Source organism: Crocodylus siamensis, chromosome 3 (assembly GCF_052110815.1).
Source record: "Crocodylus siamensis isolate JL-2025a chromosome 3, ASM5211081v1, whole genome shotgun sequence".
Lineage (NCBI taxonomy): Eukaryota > Metazoa > Chordata > Crocodylia > Crocodylidae > Crocodylus > Crocodylus siamensis.
In genome coordinates, this window is record NC_143397.1 from 119,654,355 (window position 1) to 119,669,686 (window position 15,332).

Here is a 15,332-nt window from a genome sequence, read left to right on the forward strand (position 1 = left end):
GCATGACTGAAGTCAAACAGGTGCTTAAACCTCTGGTATGAGTGGCTTATTTCTCCTGGTACATGAAGAGGCTGTAAAATTCTCTTGGATTGGTTGAAAGCCTGTTTTGTTAACACAGTTTTTGCACAGAGTCCAAATAACACTATTAATATCTAGTCAAATTAGTCACTGACTTGTGGCTCTGTAGCTCACGTGAAGACCCTTTTTAATTTCTCTTAAAGTGGGGGGTTGACATTATTTTTCCAGGGCACTGAAATAATTACAGATAAGAAGGTTGTAAGGGAACCCTGTTGTAAGAAGAATTGGACAAAAAGAAAGGGTCCAGGTAGCAAACAAAGAAGATGGGACTGCAGCACAGTTGGCCACACAATGTCTCTCTTCCTGCCAGCACAGCTGAGTTCTACCAGATGCTGTTGGGTTTGTCAGCCTGTTCCCGGGCTGCCCTGTATCTTTGGCTATATAAGATGTTGTTCCTATCAAGGACAGAAATTGACAGCAAACTTGTTGTCAGCAGTTCCTCAATTTGAGGATAATTTTTGCCACTACTCATTGAAGAGTCTTGAGGTGACTTAAGAGTCCAGTCCTTGAGCAAGGGATCTATCTGCAGTAGTTGCAGGTCTTTCTATAAGCTGCAGCCTGGGATTCCTCTCCTTTTCCTTCCTCCGCTCTCTCTTCTCTGCTTCATGGGCAAGACATTTTACCGCAAAGTAGACTTCTTGGTTGAGTTTGTGGCACCATTGGAGTTGGTCGGCAAAATTATCAAATAGCAATCATCTATATTTAACTACTTCAGGAACCTAACTGAATCTGAAAAGCAAGAACACTGTGGGGAAAGATCTTTTAGCGCCTTAAGCACAGAAGCGATAATGTGCGGTAAGTGACATAGAAAAATGATGACATTTTGCACATACCTCTTAACCACCATACTTGTATATAAAATCAAAATGTTCACCCTGAATAAAGAAGGATAAGCAATCGAAATGAAGGTAATGTGGAGTCTTGAAACATGAAATACTTCATGTTGTACACATGTAAAACACTATTGTTTCTGGTAAGCTTTGCTGGTCATCAGCATTTGTGGGTGACTAGGTTTTCTTCCATTGCACAATAAGCTGCTTAAGTACAAGTGCTACACAAAGGAACAACACCATATGAGAATTTATAAGCCCTGACTTTTACCTGTGTCATTCCTAATTTAAGTTTTAGGAGTGAAACAAAAATCTAGGTTTTAAATTTAGTTCTATAGTATTGCTATAAAAACCCTTGCCTTTTGGTTCTCTCAGAACACATAAAACCTTCCTTTGGCTTCCGTGACCACAGCCTGCTCTTTGGCAAGAGAGAAGCAGCAAGCTGCTGGGAAGAGATGGCCTCCACTTCTCTCCCCTGGGGAGGAGGCTCCTCTCAGCCAGACTGGCTGACCTGCTCCACCGGGCTTTAAACTAAGCCTGCCGGTGGGTGGGGGGACTACCGCCACTGCTGACCTGCTGAGCAACCCTTGCAAAGCCAGCAGGCCAAGAAACTTAAGGGAACCCACCCGTGCCCCAGCCCTGGTACAATCTGTGGGCAAGGCAAGAGCCCCCAAGGGGACACTTGGCTGCCTGTACACAAATGCCAGGAGCTTGGGGAATAAGCAGGAGGAGCTCATCCTCCTGCTTAATGCAAATAATTACGACATCATCGGGATAACGAAGACCTGGTGGGCCTCCACACATGACTGGACCACAGGTATAGATGGCTATACCCTGTACAGGAGGGATCGTGTAGATAAAAGGGGCAGGGGTGTAGCTGTCTATGTTAAGGAAAGCTACATGTCCCTGCAAGCTGATATTGTTGACCAGGGTGGATGACTGGAGACCCTCTGGGTTAAAATCCGTGGGGAACACGGCACAGGGGACACAATGGTGGGAGTCTACTACAGACCTCCCAGCCAAAGTCCTGAGCTTGACCAGAAGTTCACCTGGGAACTGGCTGAGGCCACATGCTCCAGGACCATGGTTGTCATGGGTGACTTCAATTACCTGGACATCTCGTGGGAGGATCACTCAGCAAAATCTGAGCAGTTGCAAAGCTTCCTCTCATGCGTGGATGACCTCTACCTGACTCAAGTCTATGGGCCAGCAAGAGGTAAAGCACTGCTTGACCTGGTACTGGCAACTGGGGATGACCTAATCAGCAGTGATTGATGGGAAGCTAAGTGACAGCAACCACAAGCTGATCACCTTCACCATCCTCTGTAAAGCTGGCAAGTCAGTCAGCAACACGGAAGTCCTTGACTTCAGGAAAGCCGACTTTGACAAGCTCAGGAGGCTTGTCAGTGAGCCCTTAAGGGACCACGACCCCAGGGAGAGGGGAGTTCAAGAAGAGTGGTTGCTCTTCAAGGGAGTGATCCTCAATGCACAAGCTAATTCTATTCCATCTCGGAGGAAAGGCAGCAAGAGGGCACAGTAGCTCCCCTGGCTCTCCAGGGATCTAGCAGACCTCCTGAGGCTAAAAAGAAAGGCCTACAAAGGATGGAGGACGGGATTCACCTCCAAGGAGGATTATTCTTCACTGGTCTGGTCCTGCAGGGAGCAAACCAGGAAAGCCAAGGCTGCAACTGAACTCCAACTAGCTTCAAGCATCAAGGACAATAAAAAGTCCTTTTTCAGATATGTGGGGAGCTGGAGAAAAAGCAAGGGCAACCCTTGCTGAAAAATGGGGCAACTGACGCCCAGGAAAAAGCCAACCTATTAAATGGGTACTTTGCTTTGGTCTTTCATCAATCCCATGGGACGCCCATGCCTGCTACAGGACAGGGAGGTCCGGGTGAGGGAGTTCCCCTGCCCTCCATTAATGGTGACCTCATGAAGGAACACCTTGAGAGGCTGGATATCTTCAAGTCAGCTGGCTCTGACAATCTACACCCCCAGGGTAGTCAAGGAGCTGGCGAGCATCATAGCCCAGCCTCTGGCACGGATCTTTGAAAGCTCCTGGTGCTCTGGTGTAGTGCTTGAAGACTGGAAGAAGGCCAATGTGGTGCCGATCTTCAAGAAAGGGGGGAAAGTGGATCTGGAAAACTATAGGCTCATCAGCCTGACTTCTATCCCCGGGAAGATCTTAGAAAAGTTTATTAAAGAGGCCATCCTTAATGGACTGGCTGACACCAACACGAAAGAGACTTGGGGGTCATCATTGACCACAAGATGAACATGAGCCTGCAATGCGATGCTGCGGCTAGTAAAGCGACCAAAATGCTGGCTTGCATCCATAAATGCTTCTTGAGCAAATCCCGGGATGTCATTCTCCCCTTGTACTCGGCCTTGGTGAGGCCACAGCTGGAGTACTGCATCCAATTTTGTGCTCCACAATTCAAAAAGGATGTGAAGAAGCTTGAGAGAGTCCAGAGAAGAGCCACGCACATGATCAGAGGTCAGGAAAACAGACCTTATGATGAGAGGCTGAGAGCTATGGGACTCTTCAGCCTGGAAAAGTGCAGGCTCAGGGGCGATCTGATGGCCACCTGTAAGTTTATCAGGGGTGTTCACCAGGATCTGGGGGAACGTTTGTTCACCAGAGCACTCCAAGGGATGACAAAGTCAAACGGTTATAAACTACTGCAAGAGCTTTTCAGGCTGGACATAAGGAAGAATTTCTTTCCTGTCCGAGCCCCCAAGGTCTGGAACAGTCTGCCAGCGGAGGTGGTTCAAGCACCTACATTGAACACCTTCAAGAGTAAATTGGATGCTTATCTTGCTGTGATCCTATGACCTCAGCTGACTTCCTGCCCTTTGGGCAGGGGGCTGGACTCGATGATCTCCCGAGGTCCCTTCCATCCCTAAGGTCTATGAAATCTATGAAACCTGGTATACTACTAACTAGCGAATTGCCCATCAAGAACGATGGCGGCAGCATGGGTCGCTGGCGGGGATGGAGCTCCATTACCTACCAACTTTTGCCACTGCCTCCTCTGAGAAGCAGGGGTGGGGAGCTTACGCCGCCATCCCCTCCGTCCCCTCTTCCAGCACCCCATGCTGCCACTGTCGTTCTTGATGGGCAGTTCGTGGGGATGGTTTGAGGGGATGGAGCGGGGGGGGCGAAGCCAGTGCCACCGGTTTGCCCCCCTTCCCCCTTTCCCCAGTTCTGCTCCTTAGAGGCAGTGGAGCACCACCATGACAGCAGGGATGGAGGGGGCGGGGGGCAAGGCCAGCAGTGCTGGCCTTACCCCCTGCTCTGTCCCCTCTGTGTCTCTGTCTGCAGCATCATGGCAGCACTATGCACTCTGGCTGGTTGCTTCACTAACCAATCAGGGTACCCAAGAGCGTTACATGCCCTTTATTATATAAGAATATTTACTATTTTATTGCTATTTTATGGTTGTAACACAATCTGTGGCTACAGATTTCACACTTTAGACAGAATATAGTCTAGAATTTCATTTTTCATTTAAAGTCATGTGTTTCCTTTCATGTCTTTTAATAGCTACTACTAAGAATTACTGAGGTAGGGGCAGATATATAGAAAGGATGGATACAAGTAAGTTAGCTCTAACAAGTGTTAAGAGGATGTTATGAAACTAATAGATGAAACTAATGGATCCATCAGCAAGAATTCCTGACACACAGAACCAATTTGCCTCATCCACTGACTTGTTATAGTCAGTAGGTTTCAATTAGAGTATAATAACTTAAAATCAGTTAAAATTGATTTCTTTAAGTATAGCTTATGTGTAAGATTTCAGTTAATCTTTACTAGATAGAACTGAGATCTTTAAAAGGTACTTAGGGATAAGAGACTGAAGGCATCTAGGAATTAGGCATTTTATTGCCTAATTTTAGGCACTTGCTTCCTTGAGTGCAGTTCACAGCCATAAAATAGGCACCTAGCATTCAATTCTGTTTCTTTTAGTCAGCTATGTGACATTTTTGTGCACAGGTAGCCATTCTGTTTCTGAATGTGTAATCCTGAGTATGTAAATGACGACATGCAGGTATACCTGCACATGTATCCTCACAACTAATTGAAGGAGGTGGAGGACTTTCCCATGTTTTAGCCCCAATAGCTGCGTGGTTAGGGACACTAGAGATGCTAGAGGTATGGGCTCTAGGCTTCCCTCAGCCAAAGGTGGTTTTAACCTGGGTGTCTTCTTCATAGGATAGCATTTCAACCAACATGGCACAGGGAAGGCACCAGCTACTTCTCTGGCATTTGTTCTGAAACTGAGCCTCTACCCTGGGCATTTAATATAGTAATTAGATAAAAATGGATGGAGGGTAGCACAGAGGTAAAGTTTCTGACGTACTGGCAGCAAGGACCTGGGCTAGAATATAGGACCCCCTCCTTTTCAGGGTTAGTAGCTACCATTATCTCTCTCTCTCTCTCTCTCTCATAGTCTAGTGCAGTGGTCTCCAAACTTTTTTGATTGCGCACCCCTACCAGTAAAAAATTTTTGAGCACGCACCCTCAATATATGTGTGTCGCGGGGCACTCCCGCGCCCCGCTCCTAAGGAGATGCCCCAGGAAGAGGAGAGGCCTGAAGCAACACAGATGGGGGTTGCTAGGGCAACCAGGCAGGTCATGTGGCCCAGAGAGGGGCAGGGCCAGGCCCTTATAAACAGCTAGGCCAAAGCCTAGGGAACAGTTCCCTTCTGGCTGCCGCAGAAGCAGGAGCTCTGCGGCTGAGCTGAGCGGCCAGAGTCGGGGGTTGCAGCCTTACCCCTAACAGGCTGCAATGATGCAGGGAACAAGATCGCCCTGATGAGAGGTAGGACGGAGCGTTGGCTTTACGAGCAGGTAGGCTCTTCGTTGATTTTGTTACAGCCGTTCGGGCTTGGCTTTAAGTTACAGTTTACACCGGAGGACCGGGTGAGGCTGTAGGGGAGCGAGGAGGCCTCAGCGGGGCTCCCCAGCAGTTTGGGGGCTCCGGGTGCCCAGTAGGGGCACGGTGCCAGGGGGGCACAACGGTGGTGCCGGAGTGGCACAGAGCACGGGGTTGGACCCCGGCCCGGAAGGGTGGCGCTTTGCCCAGTGGGGCAAAAGACCCAAGAAAGGGTCAAGGGGGCCAGGCACGGCTACGGCCACCTGAGCCCCAAGCGCGTGAGGCGTGCAGCGCGGGGAGCGCGGTACACAGGCCCCAGAGAGGGCGAGGCCCGGAGAGGGCGCGGCGCGGAGAGCGCGATACAGGCCCCAGAGAGGGCGAGGCCCCAGAGAGGGGGTAGCGCCAAGAGAGCGCGATACAGGCCCCAGAGAGGGCGAGGCCCCAGAGAGGGGGTAGCGCCAAGAGAGCGCGATACAGGCCCCAGAGAGGGCGAGGCCCCAGAGAGGGGGTAGCGCCAAGAGAGCGCAGTACGGGCCCCAGAGAGGGCGAGGCCCGGAGAGGGCGCAGAACAGGAAGGGGGCCAGGCACGGCTACGGCCACCTGAGCCCCAAGCGCGTGAGGCGTGCAGCGCGGGGAGCGCGGTACACAGGCCCCAGAGAGAGGGCGAGGCCCGGAGAGGGCGGAGCGCCGAGAGCGCGATACAGGCCCCAGAGAGAGGGCGAGGCCCGGAGAGGGCGGAGCGCCGAGAGCGCGGTACAGGCCCCAGAGAGAGGGCGAGGCCCGGAGAGGGCGCAGAACAGGAAGGGGACCAGACAACGTCCCCCGGGACAGCTGCGAGGCTTGGGGCGTGCTAAAGGGGAGGTTTTGGAGGCACGCATTTGCCCATAAGGCTGGGGGAGAGGACCCCACTTTGGAGCGGTAGTGAGACCATTGAGGTGCCGTTAGGTGCGAGTAGGCAGCCTCCCATACTGAACCAATAAGATCTAAGACGTGGCGGGCGAGTAGAGGGTGTCAGACCACCCTAATTGGCACGGCAAAGGGGCGCTCGCGAGCTCACGGCCGCTCGCGGGGCCATCCGTGACAATGTGTATTTATATAAATATAAATATAAATAGAAGTTTTAATATTTTCTTCCCGCATCCCAGTGGATCGTCTTGTGCACCTCCTGGTGTGTGCGCACCCCACTTTGGAGACCACTGGTCTAGTGTGTATACTCAGTGTACATAAACAGTGCACCTGTGTACATGTTCCCATTACTGGGAAATAGAATGGCTACCTGTACATAAGTAACAAAAAAGCCATGTAGATGGCTAAAACATTGCTGCCTAGATGACTAAAAGGAAATAGAATTCCACTCCCCATGTATGAGGAGACTTGGGCACCACAAAATGGTGATCACCAGCCACCAATACACTGGGCAGGGAGCCAATTAGAATTAGTAGGAAAACTCTGAGAGAAGGACATGTCTTCATGTCCCCAACCAAGCCTTAAGCACCTCAGCTGGGGCCTAAGTTCCCATGAGATTCACAGCCCTGAATTCTCTGCTGAAGTAGATGTGTATAACTTCTGTATCAGAAATAGACTGGGGTTCATTCTTTCCAAACATCAGTGGTAGAGGAACCACCCCCTTTTATGAAATCATCATAGTAGCTGACATGAGAATTCATTTACTTCCTCTGCCTGAGAGGGTCCAAACAGTTCCTAATTCCCTGCGAGCTACATGTTGTTTATGATGGGAGCTACCCCCAGCTCTTGTCCCATTGCAACTTTTGGCATTCAGAGCTTTAGAAGTTGTGATTCAGAGGCTGCACCCCTACCTACCATATTCAATACCCATTGATGGATCTTCCAAGAATTTTTCCAATCCCCTTTTGAACTGCATTAAGCAATCAGCCTTCACAACATCTTGTGGCAATGAGTGCTATAATTTAACTACATACAGGGCACATCTACAAAAGATGTTTACTGTGGAGCTTCCTAATTAGCTGTGCAGTAAAGTCTTGGTGTCTACACATGCAGCCCTATTAACTCACAGTAAACTAATAAACACTACCATAGGTTAGTACTTGTAAATACAAGTATTATCTTGTGGTGATGTTATTTACTGTGTAGCAACATGTGTAAACGCTGACTGGCATTATTTACTGCATAGCAACACATGTAGACTCTGACAGAGTGGCTGGAGCACAAGGGTCCTTCAGTTTGGGGGCTGCCTGCCAATTAGTCTCACACTGAAGCACCCTCATGCCCCAGTCTGCCCATCTGTAGTACATTGAGCCAGGTTGGAGGATCCCTGGGTGGTCCTGTGTGTGAATGTAAATATTGTGCCTGGGAGCAATAAACCAGAGTCTAGGGCTGTGTGAAATTTTGCCAGCCATTTCATTTCAACACTGTTTCAACCAATTTCGAAGTCAAAACAGCAAAATAGAAACAAAACAAAGACCCTTGAAATAGCCTTGAAACAAAATAAGGCTGGTCAAAACATTTCAAAAGTCAAGGGTGGTGGTTGACAGAAGTCGATTGTCATGGTGCCCTGTGACCAGTGGGGTCCCTCAAGGCTCTGTCCTTGGACCTATATTGTTCAACCTCTTCAGTAATGATGTGGACATTGGAGTCAGAAGCGAACTGGCCAGGTTTGCCGATGATACCAAACTTGGGCTAAAGTATCCACACCTGAGGACAAGGGGGCAATCCAGGCTGACCTTGACAGGATCAGGAAATGGGTGGACAAGAACTTGATGGTGCTCAACACTGAAAAATTCAAGGTTCTCCACCTTGGAAGCAAAAACCTGCAGCATGCTTATAGGCTCGGCAGTGCTTATAGGCTGGCTAGCACTACGAATGAAAGAGACTTGGGGGTCATGATTGACCACAAGCTGAACATGAGCCTTCAATGTGATGCTGCGGCTAGTAAAGTGAGTAAAGCGCTGGCTTGCATCCATAGATGTTTCTCAAGCAAATCCCAGGATGTCATTCTCCCATTGTATTCGGCCCTGGTGAGGCCACAGCTGGAGTACTGCATCCAGTTTTGGGCTCCACAATTCAAAAAGGATGTGAAGAAGCTTGAGAGAGTCCAGAGAAGAGCCACACACATGATCAGAGGTCAGGAAAACAGACCTTATGATGAGAGGCTGAGAGCTATGGGACTCTTCAGCCTGGAAAAGCGCAGGCTCGGGGCGATCTGATGGCTACCTGTAAGTTTATCGGGGTGTTCACCAGTATCTGGGGAAACGTTTGTTCACCAGAGCGCCCCAAGGGAGGACAGAGTCAAACGGTTATAAACTCCTGCAGAATCATTTCAGGCTGGACAGAAGGAAGAACTTTACTGTCCAAGCCCCCAAAGTCTGGAATTGACTGCTGCTGGAGGTGGTTCAAGCACCTACTTTGAATGCCTTCAAGAGAAATCTGGATGTTTTTCTTGCTGGGATCCTATGACCCCAGCTGACTTCGTGCTCCTGGGGCAGGGAGCTGGACTCGATGATCTTCCAAGGTCCCTTCCAGCCCTAATGTCTATGAAATCTATGAAATGTTTTGACCATAGGCTGGGGATACGAAGTCAGTCCAGCTGGGCTGACTTTCCATCTCCAGCGTAAGATCCGATAGGGGGTGGGAGGCAGCCCAGCTAGGCTGCTTCCTGGTCCTCTATGCTAGATTGTGCTGGGTTGGGCTGCTTCCCTGTCCCCTGCGCTAGATTGCGCTGGGGCCAGGAAGTGCGTGGGACCGGGAAGCAGCCCAGCTGGGCTGCCTCCTGCCCCTGGTGCAATCTGGCGCGGGGGAACAGGAAGCAGCCCAGGTGGGCTGCCTCTTGCCTCCAGCAGGATCTAGCACTATGGATGGGAAGTCAGCCCAGGTGGTCTGATTTCCCACCCCCAGCGAAACTTGAAACAGTGTTGAAACAGCCGTTCTGTCTTGACGGAACAGAACGAAACAGCTGTTTCGACTCAAAATGAAATTCGAGATGAAACGCTATTCCCTTGAAAATTCCCATCAAAACTCAAGGCGAAACGGAACAGTACAGCACAGCCCTACCAGAATTATATGTGCCAGACTTTACTGCTTTGCATTAATTGCATGGGTAGATGCACATACCACACTGTGTGAAAGATAACTTGTTAGGTTTTAAACCTGTTGCCTAATAGTTTTATTTTATGTCCCTGTCACAGGACACTTCCGTGCCCTCCTCCTAGAAAAGGTACAGGTGCCGGTTGCCGGGGCAACCGTAGTTTGGTCAGCTGACCAGAAGGGGGCAGGGCCTGGCATATATAAACAAGCCAGGCTGAGGCCAGAAAGGCAGTTCCCTGTTAACATCCAAGGGAGAAGGAGCTCTGCTGGAGTATGCAGCCTAGAGAAGCTAGATGGCCTGAACAGCTTCGGTTTGAGGACTGGGTGGAGAAAGCCCTGGTAGGGATTTGAATGATGATTAGCCAGAGGGCTTAGAAATTGCATTTTAGCCAGGAGGCTTGGTTTGAGTTAGAGCCAGTTGGCTCATGTTATTGCGTTTGTTGTTTGTTATTACACCGGAGGACCGGGTGAGGCTAATAGGGGTTGGAGGAGGCCTCATAGGGGCTCCACAGTGGTGTGGGGACCCTAGTGCCAGAGATGGCACCGCATTTAGGGGTACACTGACCCCAGCCCTGAGAAGGGGCACAGTGCATTGGGGGGTGGGCCAGGCATGGCTACGGCCACCTGAGCCCCAAGTGTGGAGGAAGGTCCTAGGGCAGGCAAGAAGCCCCAGGGAGGGTGCACATGCAAGAAGTCCCAGGGAGGGGATTCGGGGGCCAGGCATGGCTATGGCCACCTGAGCCCTGATTTTGAGGCAGGGCCCCAGTGTGGGCGGGATTGTGAGAGGGAGCCCCGGTGTGGGCACAGCCGCGAGGGAGGCCAGAGAGCGTCCGCGGGGAGTGCGGGCCCGCGAGGGAGGCTAGAGAGTGTCCGCGGGGAGCGCGGGCAATAGCTAGGAAGGAAAGGCCAGGGAGAAAGAGACCAGAGAACCTGTGCGGGCCTGAGCCAGGGGAAGAGGAGCCCAGGGAACCCGTGAGGAGCCAGGGGTGCCCACGGGGCCCATGGGATTGTGACTAGACAACGTCTGGTACATCTGAGAGGCTTGGGGCGTGGTATCGGGTGGTAGGAGCCATGCGTAGCCCCTAAGGCTAGAGTGCACCGGGGCAGCCAGGACAGAGCATTGGCCAAGATACACCAGGGCATTGTGTCAATGTAGACAGAAAAGGCAGCCTCCCCTAAACACTAAGAACATCAAAGACGTGGCGGGCGAGATGGTGAGGGTGCGTGGTGACACCAACTTGGCACGGTAGGGGGCGCTAGGGGAGTTCACGGCACCCCTAGATCGTGTCCTGTCATAATCCCCTAGTTCTAGTCTTTTAAGGGATAGGAGATAATTGATCACTATTTATTTTCTCCAGACTTAAATATTTTGTTACACTTCTGTCATGTCCCTCTCTGGAATGTCTCTTCTAATCTGTCAAGTCCTAGTCTATTTTATCTGTCCTCATGGAAGCCCCTCCTTACTCATGGTTATCCGTGTTACTCTTCTCTGTATCTTTTTTGGCTCTTTAATATCCTTTTTGAGGTGTGGGGACCAAAACTTCACACAGTTAGTGAGGTATAGATACAGCACAGGTTTATAAAGGGGCACAAGACTTTTTTGTTTTTTTTTATAACATAGAGCCCATGTATTTACCCATTGGTACCCAACTGCTGTTGAAATACGTGGAGGTACATCCAGTTTTCAGTTTAATTCCTCATCCAGTTAAGAAATGTACCGACCAGTTATTAGAACATTTGTTCACCACTCAAAATATAAATTCTGTATGAGGAAGAAAAGCTGTATTTTGTACAATACAAAGAGACCAGATCCTTAAGTTAAGTGCAAAAGTCAGGCTTGACCAGAGCATTGCAACTATTGCTTGTTTAATAAAGGGCCTAGCAAAGGCAACAGCTCCTATAGGCTATCCTTCCAATATATATCCACCTGTACTTCACTGGTGCGTCCCCATGAGCCTGCATGTGAATTTCCTTGAGGACAAATAGCAGCAGCACATAGTTGTGCTGCTGCTTGTCCTTGGGGGAACACCCTGCATGTGTGCTCTGATGTGTGGCACATTGTCCCAGGTGGGGTAGGGAAGGCTGGGTCCAGCATCTGGGCTGGCCCCAGCAGCCTTACCTGGGGCTTCCCAGAGCTGCAGCAGCAGCAGTCCAGGCGTAGAGCCTGGCTGGCAGCTGGAGTGTGGCTCTGGCCGGCTGGGCTGTGGCTTTGGATGGTGCATGCTGCAGCCATGTGCACTACCCCATTTTGTTTTTTAAGGGTTATTTTAGATACTGGGATTTAATTTTGGCTCCGTGCTGCAAATATGTAGCTCAGAGAAACTTTTCACATGTACCACGTGTGTTTTGCAGCATGTTAAAAGCCTTTGAGACACTGCAAAGTGCACATTCCCACTTGTCTGGATTTGCCCCTGTTACCAGATTTGCCCACTACTTTGGGGTGTGCTCATTTATTAGGACTAGGGTCTTGGTAATTTTATTAATGTGCTGCTTGTGTTACTGGTGTTTCTATACGGAGCTGTATTTCTCCCCCTGCAAGCCCTCACCCCCAATGAAGCTATCTTGCAGGACTCAGTTCATTGGGGCTGGGTTCCTCCAGTCCCCAAATCAGTCATACACACAAACACACACAGATTAACGTGACACGCCTGACCTGGCCGGGTCGATCAGCATGGACAGGCTGACACCTTCATATGCCAAGAATCAGTTCATCAGAGCAACAATAACTACAGTCAGACACAAGCACACAGTTAAACAGAATACCTCTGAATCTGGCCGGGTGTCCAGATGACACCCTCATGGGCCAGCATTCAGTTCATCAGGGCATGTCTGAGCCAAACTGGGTCAATCAGCCTGTACAAGCTGATCCCCTTATGTGTTTCAAACTCAGCACGTCACAATCTTTTAGCCTCTTGGTGAGCAGACCGCGCAGTATTTTTGGGCTACACAGGGATCTTTAGCTTAGGTAAAAGGAGCATTGCTGCAGAGCAAGTGGGGGAAAGAGAAGTAAAGAAGGAAAAATATACCCAGTTACCACCAGTTTGACTATAAAAGTTATTTATTGCTAAGTAGATGAAATATATAATGACAATAGTAGTAATAGACATGCAAAGGAAAAACAAACACAAACAGTTACAGTATACCCTGGTTTCACTAAGTATTTGGGGAAACTTAGCTCAAGCTTAACTAATACAGTTCAAGTTCAGAAATCTATGCTTAGAGAGAGAGAAAAGAAGAGAGAGAGAGCTGGGATCTCACCAGTCCAAGGCACTAGGGCTGCAAAGCTGACAGGTCAAAGTTCTCAGCATGATCCTTGAAGGGAGGTGATCTTCCTCCTGCAGCCTCTCCAGAAGAAAGTGGGTGGTGTCAGCATACACTGCTGCTTCTTTTACAGATTTTTATACCCTCAGTTCAGCTTCTTTCAAGCATTCTCAATAGTGTAAATCAAATTGTCTTTTCTATTGACAAGGGGGTTATCTGATTGGAACATCTCAGGAACCTGGTTGATACTCAGGAAACACATACTTAGGAGCCAGCTTGACATTCCTATGGATAGCAGATATACTTGATGGGATATCTCCTGGTGTCTTCAGAAACAATAGATTGCAGCATCAGGATTTTTACTTACTGTGAACAAGCCTCAGCTTAGCATGACTTTTCCAGATCTTACTATAGTCTTTTAACAGACTTAAGGCAATTATTGGAGTATTCATAACCTGTTGTGGAGACGACTTCCGCCAGTCGTCTCGGGAAAAATATGACAACTCTTGTGGTCAGGGCTCCAACGGGCTGGATGCTGTGATGAACCCTGTACCATTGTTCAAATGTTATCCATACCCCCTTGGACTCGGTCTATTGCCTTAGCATTCCCTAACCTGGCAACCGAGTTTTAGTCAATTAAGTTTACATAGGCCTCCCATAGTGGGACCGGGGAATGTACGTCCCGAGATGCCCAATAAACTTACTTTTGCTTGGGGGGGGAGGGTGTGTGTGTGTGGGGGGCGGGGAAAGTCCTTTGTAAATCCAGATTAGAACTGGTCTGATAAATGCTGAGCTGGGGGTGTGGGTTGATTAGCATTTGGAGCACAGCTTCCCCATCATGCAGTGCTCCCCTGCGTCGCTGATCCCAGAATTCACTGCAGTCTCTGCTTCAGGTTTTCTGTTCTCCATCTCTCATGTAAATGAATGGTCATCTGGTTCCATCTCGGATGCAAATGAGACCTAGGGCAGTTGTTTCACTTTTGTCACCCTTATCTGGAGGGGTTTAGGTGTGTCTCGCACTGCATCTTAATCAGTTTCTGTTGGGGGGGGCGATTCTTTGTGAGTCAGACAGTCTGTGTCCTGTGTCAGGGATCCCCAAGAACAGGGAGCTGAGAGGTAACACCCCAAGTGTGCTTTTATGGATGAGAAGAGAGAGTCAGTAGATTGGGACTGGCTGGGATATTTAATATTATACTGGGTTGGGATATTTAATATTAATACAAAGCACTAAGAAAAGCACCACAAGAAATGTGGCATAAATGGGATGGTTTTCCATCTCTAGATTTTATGACTCCATAGCCATTCAACCCCATGTTTGGTGTGCTCTAGGCATTTGTCCCTGGGAACTGGACAGAGACTTCATACTGAACAGAGACAATTTACTTCATATGATTTGCCAGATGGCTACCAGCTAATAAAGACTTTCTGTCATTGCTGACCTGTTCTATGTTTATTGTAGTAATCCAGTGGTGAAAGGTTCTGTGCCTTATTCTCAGTCAATAATTCTTTTTTCTTTTTGTCCTGCTAATATGAAATTGTAAATGTAGGTTGTGCTGCCCTTTTGCTGAAAATGACGCGTCTTAAGTTTCATCAAAGAAAGAAACTCTAGAAGAAACATTTGTTCTTCTGTTTCACTCTGGAATTAAGGATTTGACTATGCTTCAGTTTCTAACTCTGGTCAGTGATATCTTACCAAGCAGTAGGAGTGTGGTGTTATTTTATCAGAAGCTTTTATAAGGTACTTGAAATTTTGTTTTCTTTTTACAGCTCTCCAAACATTAATAAAAATCACATGTTAAAGAGAGATGCCTCATTATTTGGAAATGACAGAAACAGCCATCTGTAGCGGGCATTTTTTATGCCTCCACAGATACCTTACACATAAGGTAGCTTCTTAGGGGAACAGTTCTGGTTTTCAGAGTGAAGGGGGCATGAGGGTTCTTCCACACAGGTTGGTATCAGCTTTATTTAGAAGCTCTCTGTCTGTGCTTGTTTCCAACACTAGTTGTCTCAGAGTTGCCGTTTCTTGACAGTACTAGGTGTATTTATAAGGAACAGGCTGTCTATGAAACCAGCAACTTCTTATGGCTATGTTTAAACCAAATTTGAAATAACTAATTAGATGTTCAAATAACTGAAAAAAATTGTGAAGGCAGTTTCCTCAAAGTAGTACACTAACTGTTTCCAAGTATTTTTCCACTGCTTGCTAGTTTTA

The 15,332-nt window shown here is 48.7% G+C and overlaps 1 protein-coding gene across 1 annotated transcript in view; it reads left to right on the plus strand.

Annotated features, from left to right (window-relative positions):
* ANKS6 (ankyrin repeat and sterile alpha motif domain containing 6) overlaps positions 1-14,919 on the plus strand; it is a 93,522-nt gene extending 78,603 nt beyond the window's left edge. The window contains exon 18 of the transcript XR_016441308.1: positions 14,665-14,919. The gene's annotated coding sequence lies outside the window, so the exon portion shown is untranslated. The remainder of the gene's footprint in view (positions 1-14,664) is intronic.
* Positions 14,920-15,332: the final 413 nt, after the last annotated feature.